Source organism: Desmodus rotundus, chromosome 5 (assembly GCF_022682495.2).
Source record: "Desmodus rotundus isolate HL8 chromosome 5, HLdesRot8A.1, whole genome shotgun sequence".
NCBI classification, from domain to species: domain Eukaryota; kingdom Metazoa; phylum Chordata; class Mammalia; order Chiroptera; family Phyllostomidae; genus Desmodus; species Desmodus rotundus.
The window spans coordinates 24,815,765-24,828,624 of NC_071391.1; the positions used below are offsets into that span (position 1 = coordinate 24,815,765).

The 12,860-nt window shown below is 44.4% G+C and overlaps 1 protein-coding gene across 4 annotated transcripts in view; it reads left to right on the top strand.

Annotated features, from left to right (window-relative positions):
• The first annotated feature begins 6,798 nt into the window (after nucleotides 1–6,798).
• MPPED2 (metallophosphoesterase domain containing 2) overlaps nucleotides 6,799–12,860 on the top strand; it is a 158,166-nt gene continuing 152,104 nt past the window's right edge. The window contains exon 1 of one of the 4 annotated variants that reach the window (XM_053924918.1): nucleotides 6,799–7,537. The gene's annotated coding sequence lies outside the window, so the exon portion shown is untranslated. The other 3 variants (XM_053924919.1, XM_024558934.4, XM_045194229.1) reach the window with 3 other exon arrangements.

The window sequence follows — 12,860 nt, forward strand, 5'->3', positions numbered from 1 at the left end:
TAATATCTGGCTGGTGGCAAAGCAGCAGCCATACAATTTGCTAAAGAACAGCTAAGTTCCAAAAATGTCTTAAATCCTCCTTTCCTTAAATTCTACACCCCCCCCCCCATGTTATTGCCATCAGTCCTTGAACCTTCTGTTGTTAAATGAGTGCTACAGACTAGGGCTTATTATAGAGTCCTGGCAGCTCTGAAGTATGCAAATAAATGTTATATCAACAATTGGTGTATCAATTAGTCACCAATTCCCAACAAACCATCAGCTTACTTGTCTGCTTATGAATTTAAACAGCATAAATAACCAAAAACTGACGGCAGCCAGCACACTGTGAAGTCTTTAATTTGCTTCTTAGAATATTGCTCATGCCTCAAAAAAGGGGGGAATAAACTGACAATACACTAAATGCAAATCTTTGGGTTTTGCAGAAAGCAACTCAATCATTTCTGTAAACATGAATATCAGAAGGACTTTCTTAATATGTCACTGAATTCTTAAGGGAGCATCTTTTAAAGTCATCTCTGTGATTGTACTGTGTGTCCAGTATCTGAACTGGAATACGGAGTGTAGAGTACTCTGAACTTCTAACATGCCCAGCACTTCTTCTCATGGACATTGTCGTCTCCAGAACCATAGAGAGATGTTTAAGGACATGGAACGATGTTCCGGGTCTTCCATTCATGTGAGAGAACAGATTATACGGGTGGTGGGGCAGGAGGGAGAACGAGGAGAGATTTATCTCTTAGTGTATTTCTGAATTTAATTTAGTTACAATGAGTGTGTATTAACTTTCTATTACATAGATTGAGAAGTGGATTACAATACTGTATAACTGCTTGATATGTATCAGGCATTATTTTAAGTTCTTAAAAAATATTAACTCATTTAACCCTTATAGCAATAGGCTGCATCTAAGATTTAAATGCAGCCTATTGCTATAAGGGTACCAACCTACCAAGGGTACATGGATAGTGGGAGGAAGAGATGGGATTCCAGCCCAGCTTTTCTCTCAGTTACTACACTATACCCTTCACTGCATTTCACATTTTATGCCATTTTGTAAACTACATTTGACTGGAAAAAACTATTCAACAAAAGGTTAACAGTGGATATTTCTGAATAATAAAATTCCAGCTACTTTTTAAATTTTTTTTACTTATCTGTATTTTCTAATTTTCACGAAATAATGAATAGAAAAAGGGAAAAAACAAATAGAAAAAAAGCAATCTTTTTAAAGTCCCTTCTGTGCTAAGTGTGAAACAAGAATTTTTATATAGTGCTGTGATTTTTTAACTCCCCTCCAGTAAACTTTCCTTTTATTTTAGCGTCTAGTAAAACCATGTGCCTTCAATCTTGGCTATTCAGCTGGTCTCTTGTGAGAAGATTTTTCTTTGTTTATAGATGGTTACTATGGGGAATCACGAGAACAGAAGAAGAAACTGATGGAGCCTTCAAAATGCAGAAATGCCAAGAAAGGGGTAAAGTTAGAAAACATGATTGCCGTTAGAGAAGGCATAAAATGTTTGTCCATATTTCCATCGCATCTTTTCTTGGCCGAGTTGCTAAGCAGGGCTATAGTGATGTAGCTTGTGCCAATAAGGAACCCAACAATTAGAATCTCTTGCTTACAGTGGGCTTGTGAAGGCTGATTGGGTCCACATGGGAAAACCCTGAAGCAAAAGGACAATGTTTTTTATTTTAGTCAGTGTCTATGTATTTTCTCTGAGAGCATATCTGTTTCGCTGAAGATTTCACTTAAAAAAAAACAAACAACCACTTGTTGAGAATGCCTTAGAATATTATTTGGAATATTAAATACAGGTGAACTAGTTCTGATGAGGACAGACATGAAATTGTTGTAGCATCTAAAACCTTTAAAGGAAAACAAAAATTCATGTACTTACTGGATTTATATTTCGTATGAAATAAGAACAAGTCCATCTAGGGGCCAAAAAGAAGGCATAAAGTTTTAGGATCTGCATATCTGAAAAAAGTTAGGTTAGTGACATTTTACACCAGTGTTGTATTTAATACTGCCGTTCTTCATGACAAGATGGGATTCGAAAGGTGTGTACAGGACAGAATAAAGGTGGTTCGGAGACATGGGAAGGCTGCCTGTGAGTGGAATGAAGGGTTTCAGAAAGGAAGACATCAGGTAAGCATGGGTCCCAGCACCTCTGCCTGGCTACTACCATGCTTTTAGCCAATAAGTATTTCAAGATTCTGATTTTTAAAAGCCTTTGTTTTTATTATATAAAATGTATTCAACTCTCAAATCCATTACCCATGTCTCATCTTTCCCACACTGTTCTGTTGAAGACTCCCATAACCTCCAACCCAATGACTACAACAGCCCCCCAAGGCCCTCCCAATGTTCACTCTAGCCCCCTAAAATCCATTCTCCACGCTGGGAGAAGAGTGACCTTTTCCAAACACAAATCTAATCTTGTTAGCCTTTCTACTTAAGATCCTTAAACAGCTTCCAATTGCCCTCAGGATAGAGTCAAACATCTTGAGCAGGGCCTTAACTCTGACCTTCAAACGTCTCGAACTTGGCACTTCTGATGTGGCCCCCTGCCCGCAGATCCAGATCCCTATGCCTTCGTGGGCACTGTGGACTTCCTCACTCAGCACCTCGCCACCCTCCTTCTCTTTCCTAGGACATCCTTGTATTCTTTTCCTCTACCAGGGGAGTCTTCACTCCATCTCCCAGGAGAAAAAGTCTCCCTGTTTTGTGTGTGTGCGTGTGTTTGCACCAGATGCCTCTCCTTTCCATACATATAATTTTTATTTATTTGTGTGATTATTTAAAGTCAGTCTCCCGAGCTCATGAGATTACAAACTTCATAATGTGAGGGGACGCTCTGCTTTTTCCCTCATTAGACCATCAGCATGGTTTTAAGTACTCCGCCTGGCACAGAGCAGAGGGTAAAAAATATTTGTTGAATAACAGAACCATTACAGTAACGATATAGAGAAAAAAGGGTTTTAGGTTTTGACTGGTGTCTCAAACTCAATTAAAAAAAATGTATCCATTAGTTTATTTATTTTTGCTGACAAGAAAAATTACATTATATATTGCTTACTCAAAATATTGATATACCTTGTCAAATTGAATTATTGAACTTGAAAACTCCCACATACATTTTCTTTAATCAGGTGATTATGGGTTTTCCACACTGCCCATCTTTCAAGAGATTCCTTTGGCTTTTACTTCAATGAATACACACTTCCTTGGATGAAAAACAAGCACATGCTTAGCATCTTGTTCAAATTTTTAAATGAATTATTAAAATTATCACTGCATAAGTTACACTTGTCTAATTTGTTGATACATATTAAATTTTGGTTAGTAGGTATGGTAAGAATTAGTGAGCGTTTTGTAAAATTTTCAGATTTTCAGTCCCTCCATGATTATTACTTAAGCTGCTGGCAAAGCTGGATCAAATTTGGTCTTTGTAAAATAGTGCCTATGTAACTTATTTTATGAAAGGAAATTTCATCAGGTCTAGTGCTTCCTGAATCTGCCTTAGCTAGAAACATTATTAGTTAACCAACAGGAAATTTCAAATACAAAGGAAAAAAAAACACTTATACATTTATTTTGAGGACTTCAAAAAAGGATCTATCAAAAAAATCAGGTTAACCCATAGGTTTCTCTTGAAACTATATATTTTTCCTGTAAATTTTAAAATAAAAATTTTACTCAGGGTTTTTGTTTTTGTTTTTGCATCCTCCTGTATTTAAGAAGAAGGCTGCCTTTAAATGGATGTGATACATAACAATCTTCAGTTTTTTAATGAGAAAATCAACTTCTGAAACAGTCTTAGCCATAATATCTTGTCTCTGAAGATATGAGCAAACTGCTTTAAATGTGCTATTTGAACTCCATGGAAAGTCCTTAGTTCTTACTTTCCAACGCTGGTTAATGACCCTTCCATTTCTGCCTATCTGGTACGGATTTTCCTTCATTGTGTAAATTGTCTCTTTCACTTATGCGTTCTCTTGCTCACTTTCTCATTGATTGACCCATACAATTGCTTAGCAAATACTTCCAAACTTCTACTATTTGCAAAGCACATAGGAATGAAGGATACAAAGGAATGTAAGATACATTCTTAAACTTCAGGGGCTTACAATGAAAACATTTGAAACAAATAAAAAATGTAAATATGGTAGAAATTTAGAATAAAGCAAAGGTGCTTATTGACTCAGATGATTTTCAAATTGCATCATAATAATAGTTCTGCTAACAGGCTCTGGTTTGTCTTAGTCTGCAGGAAAATGATCAAAATGCCAACAATTTAAAGAAAAAAAGAGGGATAATAGTTGCTGTTTGTTCCTAGAGTTAGATTAGTGTATACAGTTTCAACGTAATTGCTCAGTGAAATGGCAATAGTTTAGCGAATTTCTTTTTCTGAAGAAGAATCACACTATTGAACCAAGTGTTAAGTTACACACAAGTATCCCTGAATTACTGAAAAACCTGTGATAGAAGAATGAAAGCCACCTCCAAAGAAAGTACTGAGCTTTCACGGGAAGCAGGACTCACTTTCCAAGCTTCCACCTAAAGTTCTCCCAGGTTCCTCTCTCTCATTTGCTTCCCTAAGTACATTCCGTAGAGATATGTTAAAAGACATTGCAGCAGGCTATCAGGAAGCATATTTGCCAGTTCCTTCAATGAAATCACTGGAGAAAGGGTCCAGATTTACATTCCATTAAAGAAAAAAATTTGTAGTATTTGCATAGAAACGATCATAAACTTAGCATTTGATTTTAATCCTTCTTTTCTTTTCCATTATAAACAATAAAAATTGCATTTACCAACAATAACCAAAAAATGGAGCTTATAGGCTCACTTAATCTTTTTTTAAAAAGTGCCAGCCTTTAGCATTTAAAATTTGGTATAATGAGGCTCAGTGTTTCAAAGCTGATGTCAGGGGACAGACATGGTTCACATCCAATCATTTTAAAACAAGCTTTTAGTGTAGTAGTTACATTGGTGGGGAATATGATTTAACTAAATGCAATATGTTCAAATCTATGTAATGAGAATTATTTGAAAAGTGAATTCCTTTTGTCCCTGATTTGCCATTGAAATTCACTTACATTTCTCCAGCTTCTTTCTTTGGGTAGCCTAATGGAAATAAAATTTCAGAATATTGATACAGCTTGGCCACTGCCTCTTTCACTGGATAATTGATCAGCAGGTACACGGTAGAAGCTGACTTCTTCTTATAGTACAAGTTGCAATTTTAGGCTTTTTTGCCTCAAAGTTTTCCCCAGTCAGCAAAATAATATACAAATTTTCACCATCTTTGTAAAGGATCACTCAATTGATTGTTTATAGAATTAAATCTTATAAAATGTGTCAGTAAAGTGAAAGGCCTTATTATTTATTGTCTGTGTGCACACAGGTTTAGAATCATGTACAAACTATTTTGGCTATTTTGACCAACTACTAGTTAGGTTTTTTTTTTTTTTTTTAAGAAAGAATGGAAAAGTTAGAAAACAACACAAGTTATTTGGCTGGCGCTAAATTTTTTTCCAACTGATTAAATCATCCCAAATCAGCCTAAAAATTCAAAACATTTAGATAAGAGGAGTGTACCAAATCTAAGCATTTCTTCAAAAACATGATTCTAGTCAGTGTTTGCTACTGGGCTAGAAAATGAAAACAAAATGACAAAGTACCCCACTCCATCTTCGGTACTCTTTAATGTCAGTGCCTCTTGCTGTCATTTGTTCTGGCCAAGGGCAGTCGCTGTCCCTTGATCCTAGCAGAGTTGACAAGCACCGACACTGCGCATATTGTACAACAAAATAAATACATTAGCAAGACCATTTCCCCCTTCATTTCGGCCCAGGCATAAGAGATAGGTTCCTTAAAATTCAAGTGCCAGGAAAGCCTATTGTAAAAGGGAAATATTTTCAAGTGAATTCCGTTTGATCTTTTTTTATAGGAGCTCCTACCAGCCTCTCTCCCTTCCTCCCCAGACCCTGGAAACCAATTAGTCTCAGCATGGAGGCCACAGACCAGGTTGAAATGGCTCCTTTTTATTTTTAGGGGATATAATTTCAGCCAGCATGTCTAGTCAGTTGTCACATAGCATACTTTGCACACTTCTCTCTCTCACACACACACACACACCATTGGATTTCCCTTTGGAGAAAGGCTAGATCTGTGAGTCTGACTCCTGGAAAGGAATTAGATCTGGTTGCCGTCCAAATCCTTCAGCTCTGACAATGGCATAACATCACAGGGCCACCTCATCTTTCACAGACAGCCCTGCCAACCAAGTTTTCTAAGAGCCTTCTCTTTCTTGTCTCTTGTCTCCTAGCATTTCAGTGGCTTTCCCTTTCCTTACGTTGTTTTCATGCAATTCTGAAAAACTTTCCCCCCCATTATCCAAAGTAGCAGAAAAAAGGGGACAAACTTGGAATTTCAAAATGTTTCTGAAGGGCTCATCTTTTGGGGAAAATGTACCCCAAAGACAAAAGTGAAAACTACAGTCTGCCTCTCCTCAACTCTCTATCCTGAATCTGCCTCAATTCATGGAGGTGAAAAAAAAATTATCAGTTGGACTGGCCTTTTCTTTCTCAGGAACAACGTAGCAGAGAGAAAGGGGTGTGTGCGTGTGTCTGTACGTTTCTGGCGAGGTGAAAGGCTTGAGAAAAAGGAGCATAGCTCTCCCCCAGGAAAGCCTGAGCTCAGCAGATGGGAGGGGACCCAGGGTAGCCTTCTTTGGTCTGAGCGCAGAGCCCGAGCCTCTCGCCTAGCCCCAGCGGCGAGCTCTGCGCCCTGGAGCTGTGCCAGGACTCCAGACAGCGCCTGGCAGGTCGGTGGGTGGGAGGCCTGGGTGTTCTTTGCAAAAGACGCCCATTTGGAGGGAAAACTCTCTTTATTTGTCCTGGGGTTCCGAATCACCCCCTCCCCGATCCCCTATCATTTTTACGCTGATCACACTCCTGATGATGAACTTGCAGCTCAGCTTCCTGCCTCCTGCTTGACCCGGGAGCACCAGCAAGCTGACGGCCTCGCCCTCAGTTCCCTCCTCCTCTTGCAACCCCGGGGCCTCGGGAAGCCGGTGGGGGTTCGAGTGGGCCGGGGTTGAAGGAGGGGCACGCGGGGGCGCGGGGTCCCGCCGGGGAGCGCGCACGGAGCGGCGCCTCGGCCGCCCTGCTTCCTGGAGCTGTGCTCCTTTGACCCCAGTGGCAGTCCCTGTCACTGCACCGCTCCCTCCGGCTCGCCGCGCCCTTGCGCTCTCTCTCCTCGCCCCCTTGCTCGATCTCTCCCCGATCGAGGCTGCTCCCGTCCTTTCTTCCCACCCCCCCACCTCCCCCTAGCGCCGCGCCCCTCGGCCCCCAACCCCAGCCCGCGGCGGGACCTCGGGGGTCGAAGGTTCTGGCCCGCCCTCGCCCCTCGCCGCCCCAGCGCGCCCCCAGCGCGCCTCTCGCCGGCTGTGGTCGCTCTGCGATGGATCGCCTGCTGGCCGGGCGCTGAAGGCATCCCCCGGACCCGGAGCGCAGCCCGGGAAAGGTAATCCACCCCGGGAAGGGAGGCGGAGGGCGGGGGAGGGGGGAGGAGGCAGCCCGGCGCCCGGTGCCGAGCGCGAGAGGAAGGGAAAAAAATGCACACACAAAGCGGAGCCCGGGTGAGAGGTGCCTTGTCAGAGGCGCGTGCGGGGGGCTCGGAGGCTGCGGACCGCGGCTGCCCCGTGCCCCTTACATTCACATGAGCGGACGCTTCCCGGGCAATTCGGAACCCGAGTAGGGCTTATTTTCTACCCCCAAGCGAAAGCGAATTCTTTTTTAGGAGCTGACTCTCTCCCACTCCCCATCTTGCCCCTCTGCTCTTCTCCCCTCCCCCCAGTCCTCGGCCCCCGACCTCTCCGGGTCCCCACGTCCCCGCCCCCTCCTCCTCTGGGATTTCTTAGGAGCGGAGGAAGGGTGCCGGTGAGGGGCAGCGGCAAAAGCCTGGCGGCGGGGATGAGGGTGGGGACGAGGGCACCGCGAGCTGTTTACTAGAAAGTCCCAGGGTTATGTGTTCGAGCCGCCCTGGCCTAGGCCTGGGTGCATTGTGTTGGCGCGAGCCCCGGGCGCCCGTGGCGGCCGGAGCGAGGTGCGGGGGCCGAGAAGGCTCCGCGCAGCTTTGTGCTTCGGCTGCGCTCCACCGGCACCCCCGGGGCTGCTAGCTCGCGCGCTGCCCTCGCTCGGGGATATTTCTCACCCTGTCCCTGCGCCCCTCGCTCTTCCCCGCCGCTTTCGGTCTTCATGATCGCAGCGGGCGGAGCGAGCTGGTGACTCGGGCTGGGCAGCTGGGGACCAGCGGTGAGAAAAAAGTAACCGTTGCCGCCCGATTTCTTCTGGAGGCAGGAGTTTCTTTGCTATTTACATGTAACAGGGTTATCTTTGTAAAGCCTTTGAATTCTGGGGTCTTGCGGCCTAAGGAGGTGGAGGGGGCGTTTTTCTGGAGATTAGGGAGGGGGTTAGAATCCACCAGCAAAAAAGGAAATTAGAAATGTCCCAGTGGGGTAGATTTATACCATGTTTACGTCCCCGCAACACATCCCAAATTAAGTGTAAATTCGGGTCACGAAAAATATGTAATTGATTCGAGATGCTGCAAACAAACACAAACAGGTCAGGATGGAAAACACAAACAAAACTTTAAGTGAAAGAAAAGATTTCCAAGGGGGGGTGGGGTGGGAACCAGGCTCTTTACACCCCCTTCCAATGCTCGCCGGCTCCCTCCCTTCCTTTCTCCGTCCCTCCGGGAAAGCAGCCCGGCAGCACCCTGGCGGAGAGCTGGGAGGCGGCGGCGGCCCCGGGCGCAGGCTCCACTCTGAGGGTTCGGGGATGCCAACGCGCCCGGGAGCCTGACGTCGGGGGTCTGGGGCTGTGATGCCTCAGCGAGGATGGCGCGGTGTCAGAGCCATTGGCCGCCGGTGGTCATCAATCAATCTGGGGCTGGGGGAGAGGGAGAGAAAGAAAGACAGGCGCCCAGCGGAGCCCGGGGCCGCGAGCGCCAGCAGTGCCAGCGGCGGTGGCAGCAGAGGCGACGGCCGTGGCAACCAGGGACTAAGCGAGTAAGGCGAGCTGGTGCTCCAGGAAGGAAGGGGGAGCTGTAGCCCGGACGAGCCGGCCGTGAGCCGGGAGGGCAGGGCGAGCTTGCGTGCGCGCGCGCGTGTGTGCGTTTGTGTGTGTGTGTGTGTGTAGTTGGTGAAGCCCCCATCCCCCCGATTTAAAACAAACACACCAATCCAAAGTAGAGAATTCCGCGCCCCCCGCCCCACCATATATAGACTACGCGCAGCCAGAGGCGTAGGAGAAAAGTCCTGCCCTTCCTCTCCCAAAGAATGTGCCACCCGGGTGTCCGCAGTGCTGGAGACAAGTTCAGGTGTAAGTGCGGCGGACGGGAGGGCGCTCCGTGGACAGAGGCACGTGGAACTTTGTGCATCCTTCCCAAAGCCCTGGCAGAGTAGCTGCCGGGAAGGCTTGTGAGCATCGCTCTGTGATACAGGGATGAGTAACTGGAGGTGGGCATAAAAAAGCAAGGGCGTGAGTTGAGCGATCACTCGATCAGTACGACAGAGGGAGGAGAGCGCAATTTGGCGGAGTTGCAGCAGGCGAGTTCTAGAGTCTGGCCAGGCGGTTGGGCTATCTTCTCAGGGCAAGTGAATAAAAAAAGCATCCTTGTTTAAACGACGAAATCAAGGGCTCCTTTCTCATAGGCTCTAACATGTGGTGCTCGGGGAGAGAGGTCATGAGTTGCTGCTTTGAAACTTTTGCTAAAATGGACTTCTGGTGTCTAGGAGGTGGAGACAGTTCCTCAGTTCCTCAGCTTTTAATCCTTTCCTTGCCAGCAGACTTTAAAATGTTTTCCAGCTAGAGTGCTGGGGGAAAACCTCGTACGTAGTTGCGCTGCTGCAGGGACAGGAGAAACGGTTGCTGTCCAGGAAATGCAAAATGTGCTCCCATGATTTTTTTTTTTTTATAGAAAATCAAACTAGCACCAGCATGAATGTTTGGCAGTGCCAGCCCCTTTTTTATTTTTCTTTAGGATTCCTGGCATTTAGTACCAGGTTCCTTTGTTTTGTGAGGCAGATGTGTTTAAGTATAAAATGAAAATGAAAAAGAAATACTGGTCTCTTTATTATATTGTATGTAAAAAGTGATATAAGTGTGATGCGGGAGAGATGCTCCAAAATCTGATCGTTTGGAAGGTTTCACTGCCTACATGTGTGAAGCTAGGTGATGGAGCTTCTTGATAGTTCCTAGGCAGTGTGTCATCCTCTCTCGTTTCCAGCTTTTAACAAATTTCTCAAGTTGAGGGGGGAGACCATCGTCTCATCTCTTGAGAGTTTACCAAAAAAAGGTCTTTCCTATGTGTTGGTGTTTAATATTCTTAGGATATGTTCACTTTGTGGTGTGAGTGAAAGTAGACATAGCATTTTAAAAAATAAGCCTTTTCCGGACTTGTCTGCAAGGTTCCTGTGAAAGTTTTGAGGTAGTCTGCCTCAGTCTGACATTTTCTTCAAAGGACTCCAGATTAAAGAAGATGGACGCTGCAGGTGCACCGTTTTGATAAACCATTTGAAAGAGAACATGGTTAAGAGGAATTCAAATGAGGTGCCAGCTACCCATTTAGCCCTTCAGAGTTAGAGGGGCCTGCGCTTGCTGATGAAAAGATGTTCTATTTGTCTTGCTGGGGCAAAGAGGCACGATGTTCACCTGATAGAAAAGGCAGTCTTCTCTGACTTTCCAGTGGATACAGTATCCTAAACTTCTCTGAGTTTAGGATACTGACTTTAGGATACCATTTAGGATGTGAATTGCTCACCTTCTAAATTCAATCTCTTCTAGGTTTTGGAAGGCAGGGTCTACCACTAACTCCTGTAAGTCATTGCGTAGATATTTACAGAATGAGTATATCTGTTTTATTTCTAGGCCACTTCCGGTGTTATCAGTGAGTTTGCTCCAGAAACATTTAAGCCGTTTCTAGCACTGGGTGCTGAGATGGTTACTGAGAGGTCACAATGGTCTCGACGTGAATGTTGTGTCCTTCGCTTCTTAACATTCTGCATTTCACACAATAGACCTTGATGGCAGGAACATAAGAATTGCCGTGTAATTTTTACATCACTCTCTAATTTGTGCAAACACTTTTAAGTTCTTGCAGTCTGAAAATGTGTGTTTTTTTCCCTCTGTGCTTTGATGGCTAACATTCTTTTTAATGACAATCATTTCTATAACAGGAAGATGTTTTCATTTGTATTTACTTTTCAGCATGGCACAATTATGCAGTTTTGCGCTTCAGTAGTGTCTCGGGTACTTTGTGTCTCAAAAGAGAATTACAGTACTTAGACCAGGACTGCAATTTGAAGCAGGTGTTGTGTTTTACTGTTATGCAAAATAACAGTAAAATATAATTGTGGGGGAAATTAAGGAAACAGCTGCAAACTTGGTATGAAAACGGCTACATTATGACTTGTAAGCAGTTCTTAGAGATATCTTACATCAGAGGAGCAGGGAAAGATTTTAATTTTGTTAATCCTACTCGCCTGGTTGTCTATCAACTGGTGCTTCAAGGACTCCTACCTCCCATGGAGCCAGGAAGAAGAAAGGGAACCCAAAGTGACACTGTTTAAAATGCCAGTGCACCAGGGATTCTCTCTTGGCAGTGCCTTTGTCCATGAGGAATGCATGCAGGCAAGGTGGGTGTTGCTTAGCTCGCTTTGCTCAGATGAACAAGGCCATGATTTGAGTAGAACGCTGTGGAATTTCTTAGCCCAGTTAGCATATGGAGGACGACACAAGCCCCGGGTTGTAAAATAATAAAATAAATGGCCTATAGCAGGCCATCTGCCTTTTGCTTGATATTGAAGGTGTTTCCTGCCAAATTCAAATCTAATCTTATTATTCTAAATATATTTATTTGCGATAGCAGCTAAGACTCCAGAGCTTAATGGTGCACATGGCAATCGTATTTTGATGTGCAGCACTTAAAGTGGGTCACCCTAGGGTTACACAGGGACCATGCTGTCCTCTGCCGCTTCTCCACTGCACTGATCAGTAGCAACGGGCCTGCGTGCTTGGAGGGGCTTTCCTCAGTCTTTGCACACCTGCCATAAAAGTAAACATCCTTATTTCTGAGCCCAGTGCAGCAAATCATATATTGACATTTAAGAGAAGATTCAAAACTAGTGGGAACTTGAAAGAAGTGTGAAACCAACTATGGAGAATTCCGCTTCAGCAAGCAAGAACGAGGCAGGCGGTAGATGTAATGGCTGCCCTCCTTGACTGCTCCCTCCTGGCGGATGGAGGGGCGGTAATGAATGCATCCAAAGCAGTGGTCCAAGCCTGGATGTGTTTGCCTTTCCCCCAAGTGACTGCACTGTTTCGAGAAATTATATTGCATTTAGCATGAAGGATTTGCCTCACCCTGAAGTTCTTTGCCCAAGTGGAATGCATATGTATACCAGGCACTGAGTACGGATGCATTTTGGAAGCTGCTCGTGAAAGAAAAAAGTATGTGTAATGTGTGCATATAGGATCTGGGGAGTTCAGGTACACGCAGGTACTGTTATGAGCACAGCATTTTAAGCTTAGATTTGTCATTGCATTTTATGGTTGTGTTAAACATTGATATTTCAATTATTATATGACAGCAACTTTGTTCAGACCAAATATTCTAATTAGCAGGGAAGGTTTGGAAGAGTCTCCCACTTCGAGCACAAACCGTTTATAGTTAGACACCATGGCAACTGTGGATATGGCCCTTCTGTAATTCATGTTAAGTGCCATAATTATAATTACGGAGGAAATCTTGGTTTGAATGCCATCGAAATGATTTGCTAGCA